This window comes from Alligator mississippiensis, chromosome 1 (genome assembly GCF_030867095.1).
Source record: "Alligator mississippiensis isolate rAllMis1 chromosome 1, rAllMis1, whole genome shotgun sequence".
Classification (NCBI taxonomy): Eukaryota; Metazoa; Chordata; order Crocodylia; family Alligatoridae; genus Alligator; species Alligator mississippiensis.
The window spans coordinates 398915587-398927552 of NC_081824.1; the positions used below are offsets into that span (position 1 = coordinate 398915587).

The following is an 11966-nucleotide window of genomic DNA, read 5'->3' on the forward strand; positions in this document are numbered from 1 at the left end:
TTAACTATCTCAACCCCCAAGGCCTGGAATAGACTCCCTTCAGAGGTGGTACAAGCACCTACTCTGGACTCTTTTAAGAAGTGTTTGGATACTTATCTTGCTGGGATCCTTTGACCCTAGCTGACTTACTGCCCCTGGGGCAGGGGGCTGGACTCGATGATCTCCCAAGTTCCTTTCCAGCCCTAATGTCTATGAAATCTATGAAACCTGTGTACCAGTAAATTTTCACCTAAGCTCTGTGAAATATGTGTGCCATATACCTTGTGTGACCTCACTAGTGATATGCACAAAACTACCTAGAATCTAACACATGAATGATACCAGGCATGTGGGTCTAGCATTAATCTTCCTAATAATTTTATATTTCATATAAATCTGAAAACATATTAAAACTCACAGTTCTACTGAAAGCAGTATGAAGTCCATGGCAGTATTGACACACATTTCAACAATTAAGACAATAATATAATTAGCACCAATTTCAATTAATCCTACCTCCTCCCCATTTCACACATGTAACACAAGTCCAATTATTTTTGGGTTCTTTGAAGTGGGGGAAAAAGAATTAATCAGGAAGGAAAATATATAATGTACTAGCTACATGGAGAAATAGTCCATTTGCATGATTATACAGAGAACCTTATGTGAAAAGCTGTACTACAAACAAAACAGAACAACAGAAACAGAAAAACTTTCATTAGATTTTTCAATTCACTTTGATGTTTAAAGGTTTGTCTTCTTCCCCTAGGACATTTTAGAATATCAGCTAGGGTACATCTAAAATTGTGCTTAATTGGAAACCACATTGTAATTATACCTGCAAAATCTTAAAAAAACAAAAGGAAAAACAAAAACAAAAAAACCCTGCCTAGTGTGAAGATCCTAAAATAATCTTGATATTTTATTCAGCCAAATAAATTCAAACCAGCCAAAACATTAAGCAGTGGAGAAAATTAGGTCAAAGAAGAAAACAACAGAAAAGGAAAGAGATTACAGAAGTGGAAAAATATTTTGTTTGAACAAGCTTCATCAGCATGTGGGCTGCAAACAGAATAAAGTGTGATCTTAAATATTCACTGGAAATACAAAACTAAACAAAACAATCTTATTTTCAATATGAAACCACCAGTAATAACTTGCTTGTGAAATGGCAAAATTAATCATGCTGGAAAGAGTAGTAGATTTATCCTACAATTCATAGAACAAAGAGCTCAAAGAATGTAGATAAGTATTACCTCACCATCACCTGGTGAATTAGCTCCATCTTACATATGGAGGCCAAAGAGACGGTGATTTACCAGTTAGTTGCAAAGCTAGGAAGAGAACCCTTAGGATCTTAGGTTTGGAACAGTCTTTATTGTGAGCCTCAAACTTTAAGAGGAAAGGCAGCCTGGAAAGCACCCTGAAGGTATGGTAAGGGGCTGATTATGGGACAGGCTGCTCAGTGAGCCTGCTGTGAAAAAAGGAAAGGCTGTCTGGAAAGCTCCCTGTAGATGTGACAGGGGGGTAATTACTGAGTCTCCTGACTGGGAGAGAGCTGCACTCAGCTGGGAGATAAACAGGGATCCTGGTTTTCTCTGATAAAAAAAATCCCAAATTTTCAGATATGAAAAAATAACCTCAAATCCACACTTGTCCAGGATTAAAATGAACCCCATTAATGTATATAATATATATATATATATATATATATATATATATATATATATATATATATACTAAACTACATATATATATATATACACACACACACGTGCATATGAACTGTTTCAATCATTTCAATCATGGAAAAATATCTTTTTTTAATCCAAAAATTGGGGATTTTACTTTATTTTTTATCAGTGTGGCAGTGCACCTTTGGTGCCTGCCACTTTAAGGACTGGAGTAGGTAGTCACCAGGTGGCTGATTACGGCAGCCATTTTCAAATGCAGGCCAGACATAAAGAGGACAGTTGACTACTAGCAAGGGAGACAGCAACATCAGCTGACTGAGCTCCTGCTCAGGGACTTGGAGGTAAGGAAAGGGGTTATGGGGAGCTGGAGGCTCCTGTGGTCCTGAGCATGATGTGAAACTGCACCCTGCCAGGGAAGGGTGGTCTGGTGGGTCTCCTAGTGGAGTGGGAGCCCCTAGAAAATGCCAGGCTAGTTACCTCCCCATGGAAAGGCAGGAAGGGGCACCTTATAATCCCAGCCCCACATCCCTAGTGGTGTCCCAGTAGAGCAGGGGGAGTCCAGACTTGTTAGGAGCCCTGAGGCAGAGTCTGGGCCACAGGAGGTACCTGGAGCCATGCCAAGGCAGCAGGGTAAAGCCTGAGGGTGTGAGTAGAGATCTTGAGAGAGAGGGGTGACAGAGAGAGGTCCTGTCAGTAGACAAGTGGGTAAAGGCCCTGAGAGAGGGGCATAATGAAGAGGCCCAGTGAGGGCATGGAGGCCTGGTGAGGGGCCAGGTGTCTTTTATAAAATGTACCTATTATTGGATGGAAGAAGTTGTGGTTGGTCTGAGTGTCTGGGTCTACCCAAACCAACGTATCATACATCTAGAGACAACAGAGCAAGCCCCTAAACATTATAACTATTGTACAGATGAAAACTTTCACCAGGCAATGACAGGAAGGTGTCATAAAATGTATGCATCTCAGGTTTATATAAAACTGACAAGTTGTGGATTTTTAGAAACAAAAGGTTTTGCAGTTATTTCCTCCCAGCATTTTTTCAAAAATTCTTGTATTGACTTATGACATTATACTTAGTTGGAATATATTTCTGCTAATTACTTTAATGTTTTATAACAAAATATCCAAATCAATTGCTTATGTTTTGCCTAAAAAGCAACTGAGATTCTGGCATTTCTCTTGATTTATACTTAGGGTTTGTATCTCATGAGGCTGGGGGATATTTTCTTATAATGCACAAAACCTGCTGTTGTGATAAATTTGTGATTTTTATGCATCTTAATCTGCAAAATTTACTCCATAAACTCTTGAGCAAAAATAATTGTCTCTGATGCAATTCAATGAAAATAGACTGGAATACAGAATGCTGCTATTTGTTGCATCAATTTCAAATGTTTCTGTTACAGTGCCAAGGACACAACAATCAAACAGCCAGCAACTGGACAGGCAGGCAGCAGGGGGAAGTGAGGCACCTGTATCCCTGAGTTACCATACTGAGTTCCCTAACGCCTTGCCAGAAAGCACCTCATGATGTATGTGCAGACCCAATCACTGGACCCAGGAGAACCACCACACTTGGGAACAGCCCTTCCTTTGCACCTGCACACCCAGTTGGGGACCCCTATGGCCCCATGCTTGGGCACAACCCCATGGACCCTGACACTGAAATCCACATACCATATCTTGGAGGCCAGAGCCAGGCACCCTGTGACTAGGAGCCCAGCATAAATGCCTCCCCTCCTGAGCAGGAGCCAGTGGGTGGCAGCTTGCCTCTGGTGGGTCAGGAAGTGGGTGGGGGGGGCAGAATATCTGGACTGGGCCTGCATAGAAGTGACCCTGTGACCTCCATAGCTCAGCCACTGCCAGTAGGACCCAGGCTAAGTGCACCTTGGGTTTTTTGGCCTACAGCTACAGGGTCCCAGAGTACTAGCGCTGGGAAGGGCAGTATACTGAGAATCCAAACCAAAGCAAGCAGGTGGATGCCCCTGGAAACTTGAGGAACAGGTAGGATGGCTAGGTACCTTGGTTTTGCAGATGGAGAACACTGGAAATTTCCAGGCTGGGGCATGGGACATTGCCAGCAACATGAAGGCATCTTTTGGAAAGCCCCAGAAAGTTCAAGATTATGGCTAATGGAGCCTCAGCCACTCTGGAGCAAGGGCTGCATCCAGCTGAAGCAAGAGGGAGAGCCACACACAAGTAACTGCAACTATATCCATCCATCCACCTCCTTGCAGCCAGACTCTCACCCACCCATGGACACCAAAATCCTACAGAGACTACTGTGGGCCTTGGAAGACTCCGTCCTGTCTTCCTCTAGTACCCACCACTGGTAAAGCAACTAGGGCCATGGGAAGATTTGGGATCTCATTGCCATCTGTGGTGGGCAGGAGATCTGGATTAGCTCTGCAATGGGTATTACAGCAGGGATGTGCTCAAGCACATTTCCCAACAGATGCAAACATGGGGTCCCACCCAGGGACTGGGTTTGGTGCTGGGATAAGACAAAATGAATAACAATCCAGTGCATGCATGTGCATGATGCCAATAAAATGTCCAGGGGGAAAAGACAATATATGCTTTCTACCACAGGCGAACCTGTGTCACAAAACTGGTACATAAATCTGCCTCATGTATGCCTCCCTGCTCTCTTTATCTTTCAGGGCCATGGTTAGCTACTGGGAGAAGCTAAGCCTCTTCCCAGGTACCCAGAGCACTGGTGCTGAAACAGCTGTCCCCCTTTTCCTTGCACTCACAGAAAGGCACTAAAATAATTTAAAGAACTCTGCAATTAAAGTGTAAAAAAACCAAGTACAGGTGCTAGTGGCTTGCAACCTGGTTGGCAGTGCCCCAGGGCTGGATGGCAGAGATGAACCTGAGGTCAGGATAGCAGATTCCACACAGATATCTATAAGAATCACTAAAAATGCAGTACTCCAGGAATGAGAAAAATCCCCCCTTGCCAAATGTCCTGTCTTCCCCCCTCTCTCCTTTCCCCCTTCCTCACAGTCCAGGAAAGGCACAGATGTAATGGCAGAAGTCTCACATGGGAACTGTTATCTCAGCCGATCTGATTCCACTGCCAGGGAGATTCCTGGGTTATACATCTGGAAAGGCTTGCAAATGGCACTCCAGCACTGATCTAATCTCTGGGGAAGGTCTAGTGGATCCATGAGACTGAGTTTCATGGCACAGGTAATCACTGTAGTAACTCCTCAAGCAACACCCACTCCCCCTTTCACATATTTCCGCACCGCTGCCCCTCTTCAAATGTTTGCATCAGTGGGAAGAGGGACCAAGCTGTGACACAGGAAACATTTAACACTATATATTAGTAGCATTTCATTTTAATCATTTTAAAAAATGTGGATTTTGGGATGCTTTTTTTAATACATAAATTAGGTATTTTTTTATCAGAGGAAACCAGGATCCTTGCAGATCACCCTGAAGTTCCAGGGCATCCTGGGTGGGGACAAGGGTCAATAGGTGGCTCTGTGGGAAGGCCAGCTGCTGGCTCTGGGGCAGGAAGCCAATTCCATGGTGAACAGCTGCTACACATGTCCAGATGGCTGAGCATTATATCCAACAGCCTCCAGCATTAGTTGCACAGGGTGACAAGCAGGACATGCTGCAGCTCCTGGATCTGTATGCTTGGGTGTGGGCAGTGAGGCACCATGGTGGGTCTTGGTAGGCCAGCGCATGGAGGCATGCATGATTAACAAGGAAAGGCACTTGCTCTGGGGCTGTTCTGGAAACCTCTGGGTAGGATGAGGTGGAGGGTCTGTGGTGAGGCAATGGGGAGTGTAGGACATGATTGCCTGCACCAGGAAGCCAATCAGGGGTGGCCTGGGCCCTTGGCTGCACTCAGCAGTCTCTGGCAGACCAGGAAGTCCATTGCTGGGAGGCATGCAGGAGTACCTCCGATCTGTGAGCATTGACCAGCATAGACTCCCTGCACTACCCCCACCCTGTGCAAGTGTGAACATATACCATTCACTAGTGATCGAAACTAGGTCACTTAGCAAAAACTGCATCACTTAGATTGAGTCCTCCCCCAATTTTTTGAACACTTGTTCATGGCCTGAGGATACTACATAGTGGCAGTGCCCACTTTCTCCCTAAGAATCCAATGAATAAATGGGAGACCATGGTTCATATAGAGAAGATCTGAACTTACATCTACCACTTCCCAAGATACTGCTCTAAGAAGTAGGTTCTAGAAGGACGGGTAGTGAGGGGAGTGTCACAACCATTAGGTTACAATGTCTGGTCTTGCTTTCCTTTCTTCTGGTCCCATGAGTCTTGTATTCTTTGCTGTTTTGTGACCCAGGTTAGAAGTAAACTTTCTACCACAGAGAAACCAATCCTTACTCCAGAGAGTTCAAATTCTAAATATTAATCATGATACTATCCAGGGATAAAACAAGGAACTTGGGACAGTTGGAATAGTGAAACTGCCAGAAAACTAGCACCTATGGTTTCCCAGTTATTTTTGCCAGTGCCAGATGGGAGAAACATACTGAGAGCATATTCAGGAATAACATACTCTATTTTTCAGGAAGTGTCTCAATCCTAGGTATTCCAGATGTGTTCTTGCTGATTGTTGAACAATAAAAATCCTTACAATGTTTTTAAAATGCATGAAGAGTGAACATTCTAACCCTTCCAACCCTGCATTTTATCTTATGATCAGTTGTTTTACAGAAGAAATGGGACAGTGGGTATGAAACTATTGAGATCACACAGAAATGCAAAACAGTATATTTCAAATTACCTGCTCAGTAATGGTAACTAATCATTCCCAGATGGTGCAGGCATGTTGCTGACTTAAGACCTGAGGTATTGTCTATGGTACAAAATAACTATAGTCTATAGGCCTAAGACAGAGTATCATGCAAGTGTTTCTTTCCATTTTCAGGTTTCATGCAGACATCCATCATATAAAAGAGAGAACAGAGAATTAAAGTCGCAGAGCTTACTCCACAAATGTGTAATCAGCATCTGAATAACACAGTGTAAGTAAGCTGTAATTCACACCTAGCTGTAGCTCCCAACCAGTTGAAGAGACCACATACCATTATAGAAAATCATCCATTTTATAAATAAGCATTCAGAGCACAAATATGAAGACCATAAAAACCTTGAAAATGTTAATTTTTCTATGATGGGCAAAGCGTATCCCTTTAAGTAACCTTCCTGTCTGTCCATAGACAACTGTTCTTACATTATTAGTTACCAGATACTCTGTACATTAAACCACTTGTATCACTAACACCTACTTTGCACATAAAAAGTGTCAGAAGTATCATGGAGACACCCGCAATCTAGCCACTGATATCAATTAGATCTCATGATCACCAAAAGGAAAGACCGGCTCAGTGTGCTACACATCCACACTATCACAGTGCAGACTGTAACACAGACCACTCCCTTGTTGTCAGCAAAGTGAAAGTGATACCAAAGAAGCTGCACAAAGCCAAGCATAAAAGTCAGCCAATAATTAATATACACAGCACAAAAGTCCAAAGCAAGAGCCTGGACTTTCAAAGGTCCTATGAGCTAGCTATATCTATGAAGGCAACAACTGCAAATGCTGAAGGCACTTGGAGTGGACTAAGAGCAGTCATTCAGGAAAGAGCCACATAAATATTTTGGGGAAAGAAATTGTCAAATAAAGATTGATTTGAGGCGCACACAGAAGAGATGTTGCCACTTGTTGATGCCAAGAACATAGGCTACCTGAAACACAATCAGAATCCAACAGAAAGCTCCAAGGCTAGCTGAAGTATGCCAGGGCAATGGTATAGAAAACAGCCCAGGCTCAGTGCAAACCAGTACTGGGCTGACCTATGTCAAGATCTACAGTTTATCTCAGGCACAGGAAACAGTAAAAGTCGCTGATAAGAACAAGCAGATGTCACGCTGGGTCAAACCCTACTTAGAGCTTTTATTACCAGAAAGGCAATAAAATGTAGTAATACAGAAGATGGAATGAAATGCACCTTCAGCAAGTTTGAAGATAACACCAAGCTGTGGGGAATAGTGGATACACTGGAGGGTAGGGCTACAATTTAGAGTGACCTAGACAAACTGGAGGATTGGGCCAAAAGAAATCTCATGATGTACAATAAGGTAAAGTGAAAAGTCCTGCACTTAAAACAGTATAATCCCATGCACTAGTACAGGCTGGGAATCGATTGGCTAAGCAGCAGCTCTGTAGAAAAGGACCTGGGGGTTACAGTGGACAGTAAGGTGTATATGAGCCAACAGTGTGCTCTTGTTGCCAAGAAGGCTAACAGCATACTGGGTTGCATTAGTAGAAGCACTGCCAGCAGATCAAGGGAAGTGATTATTCCCCTCTATTCGGCACTGGTGAGGCCACATATTGAGTACTGTGTCCAGTTTTGGGCCCCCCAGTACAGAAAGGATGTGAACAAATTGGAAAGAGTCCAGGAGAGGGCAACAAAAATGGTGAGGGGGCTCGGGGACTTGACTTCTGAAGAGAAGTTGAAAGAACTGGCAAAGAGAAGACTCAGGGCAGGGCTGGAATTAGACTTAAACTATTTAAGTTACAGTTTATGGCTTTACAATATGAGGGGCCTCTAAATAAGAAAAAAAACCCTGGACATTTTCATTCTAATATGACAAAAATATACATATATATGGCTCCAAATGTATTATTCATGTTGAGTTCATAAATTTCTGCAGACATAACAATAATTCATCTTAAAATTTCATGAAAATCCATGTTTGTGGATTATTTTTTATCACATGTGGCCTCTTAAACTGGACATACTTTACAGCCTCAGGATGTCATAAACTGGCACTGACTCGGGGAGGGGGTGGGGGGGGACTTTAATAGCCACCAGTAACTACCTTAAGGGTGGCTCCTAAGAGGGTGGAGCTAGACTGTTCTCAGTGCTGGCAGATGACAGAACAAGGAGCAATAGCCTCAAGTTGCAGCAAGGGAAGTTAAGTTAGGTATTAGGAAAAACTTTCTCACTGAGAGGGTAGCAAAGCACTGGGGCAGGTTATCTAGTGAGCTTGTGGAATCTCCATCCTTGGAGGTTTTTAAAACCCAGCTAGACAAAGCCTTGGCTGGAATGATATAGTTGGGGACAGTCCTACTTTGAACAGAGGTTGGACTAAATGTTAGTGGACAATCGTGATGTCGCTTCCAACCCTAATTCTCTAAGTTTCTATGATTCTATGAGTACTAGAAACTGAATTAATTGTGTTCAAAACCAGCAGACTTTACACATATGCTTCCCCAGTTGTGCTGAGCCATTTCGCTGGCATTTGGCTTAAGTTTTAATGTATGCTACTGCTATCTGTGATATTCCAGGACTGCCTTGGAAATGAGATGCAACATCTTGGGGATGGAAATAATAAATAAACTCATATAAACTCATTATACTGGTTCCAATGCAATGACATTTTCGACAACCACGGGGGTTTTATTTGCTTGTTTGTTTGTTTTACTGAGATAAACGTGTTTATGTATAGCCTTTCCAAATACCAAACAATCATTTAACAAGTAAAATTGAAATAAGATAGAGATTATTTATAAAGCACTATTGTTAGATTTTGCTGAACATAGAATTTCCCTTTCTATAACAATCATTCCTTTGTTACAATAAAATGTTTAATATACTATCTAAAATAGTCATCCTAATGTTGTTTTAATATAATTTATTACCTTCGCTTGTCCTGGTCAATTTCAAACTTGAAGTAATATAATACCTTCTGACTTGCACATGTTGTCAACCATCATGGTTATAACACTTCAGAAATAAGCAGAGAACTTTTCCTAAGTGCTTGAAAAATTAAAACATTTATGTGGTAGCTTCCATCTTCCACTGAACTATGACTCTATAAACAGCTTATTACTGGAATGCTGATATTAAAAATGAATCACTCCCTAGTCCCTTATCTCCCCTTGGCCCCGCCCCCAATGCACACAATTTCCTCCCTTGTTTTTCTGTTTAGTTCCACATTGCAATTATTGGTTTTTAACAGTTTATAACCTCCTTTATGAAATTATTCTCCAGGGTTGTTGTTTTTTTTTTTTTTTCAAATTGCATTCTTTTTTATTTAAATATGAAAAAAGGAATGCACATAAACTTGAAGAAATACTTTTAGGATATTTGTACAGATTATAGATTCTTTCACTAACAGTACAATAGTTATCTCAATGTTATAGACGGTAAATAGGGGATCGAAGTGATTAAAATATTGATTCATAGTCATTCAACAAGACATAGAACAAAGATCCTAGGTGATATCCGGGTCCTACTGAAGTTGTTGTGCTATTGACTTCACTGGGGTCAGAGTTTCATACCATGAATCATATACCATAGGCTAATCATTAGAATAGTACTGCATGCACTGCTGTATGGGATTGTCCAACTGATTGCAGATACTCTTCATTCATTCACTGTACCCACTCAGAGCTATAATAGTTAAATATCAAATCTCTAAAGTCAGGAGGACTCAATTTAGAATTCTGAGCATTCACAGTAATCAATTCACTTGTGAATGCTGGTAATAGGCCATGAACTCTTGCCTCTTTTCCCAAATAATAGGATGCCCTGTAGCAAGATGTTAGTTTTGTTTTCCTTAATGAAATGTGTGTTGGGGAAGATTTATGTGCACAAGGATTGCAGAATTGAGTCTGTGGCCTCTAGGAATCAGCAGTAGTTTCAGAAATTAATAGCTCATTTTTATTTTTAGGGGATTAAGGATAGACAAGGAGGGTGCAAGAGAAAATACTCTTCATTCAAAAGTATTCAAAATAATATTAAAAGAAATCCATGCTTCCTTTCCTGGTTTACACAAGAAAAAACTGAAAAAAGATGTGTGGAAAACAGTTTTGTGTCTTTATGAGGACCTTCTCACACAAATCAATACAATGTTAGGGATTGTGGGTAAAAAAACAATATAGCTCTGCGGTTATCTAGCACATTCCTTCCACAATATCTATTTACAAAAGCTAGCAGTTTGCATTAGAGACTACTAATACCTTGGCAATATTTTTCTGAATAGTTTGGGAAGAAAACCCTCTTTCAGGCTCACTGGCTTCAAAATAAACTTTTAACTATAAGAATCAACTATAAAAATAGAGTTCCATCAATGCTCATCTGAACAGAGACACTCCAGAGCTTCTTAGTTTATTCCATTACTCATCACCTGCATACTCAGAATGTTCTTTGAACCATTAACAGTATAAATGAACTCAATAAAAAGTGGATGGAATCTGCCAATAAGAAGTGCTATTCTAGGGGGAATGGTAAAAGTCTGAGAGACAGTTCCATAATATCTCACAGATTACTGGTAAAACAAAATCATTCCATTTAGGGATTTTCCTTCACATCACATTCTGTGGTATTATAACATTTAAGCAAAACCTTCAGCCTCAAAACCCTACCCTTTAAATATGATTTCATTTTAAAATACCATTTTTAGGACATGCTATACATGCCCATACCACTAAAGACCCTTTAAGTTAGACGCAGTTTCAGTAGAGAGTAACAATCTATTTCTGATTATACTCTTATCCTGAATATAAATCACTTTCTCTTTTATGGGAAATTTTTGAAAAAAATACTCTTTTACCCAAATATAAATCACTAGTGTCAGATAAAGACCTTGAACTGTAATTTCCTTCATAAAATCCCACAAGAGAATCCAAACACCAAGCACAGGACAGGGTTAAATGTATTATAAAATGTTATTATAAAAGTGGAACTGAAAAAAAAAATCTGATTTGGTATTTTTATTTATGGCCCAGGCTCCTAGCTGTGGGAACACACGGAGCCCTTGACTTAGACCAGGACTGTCCACTCCAGGGCTCCTAACTAAGGGAGTGCATAGAATCCTTGGGCCTGGTCACATATGCAATTTATGGTGTAATGGGAACCAGCCACAAAGTTATTACAGCTTTTTGTGTAATAACTTCATGGCTTATTCCCTGTTTTATCATAACATTAATTGAATGAACATGTGACAGGTTACTACTTAAAATATGATTAACTTGTTAAAATAATACCTTAAGTGTAACATCTGCCAGGGACCTGAGATAGAGTAGTGTTTTGTGGGTTTTATTCTTTCAACATGTAAGAAACTAAAAATATTTATAACATTCAGATGCATTTTTGTCTTACATAGAGAGGACATTTCTCCATGTTTATGTTCTTTCCCACCCTTTGAAGATTTTTCAAAATTATTTTTTTCCCTTACTTTGGAAAAAAAAAAAGGATATATTTCTTCTATATATGTAAAACTAGACAGCAC

General features: G+C 40.8%; 1 long non-coding RNA gene across 1 annotated transcript; it reads left to right on the plus strand.

Moving 5' to 3' along the window:
* Window positions 1–1919: 1919 nt before the first annotated feature.
* On the plus strand, window positions 1920–5429 carry LOC132250220 (uncharacterized). The gene is made up of 2 exons (XR_009461868.1): window positions 1920–2014; window positions 3080–5429. It is a non-coding gene; the product is annotated as an uncharacterized LOC132250220 (long non-coding RNA).
* Window positions 5430–11966: the final 6537 nt, after the last annotated feature.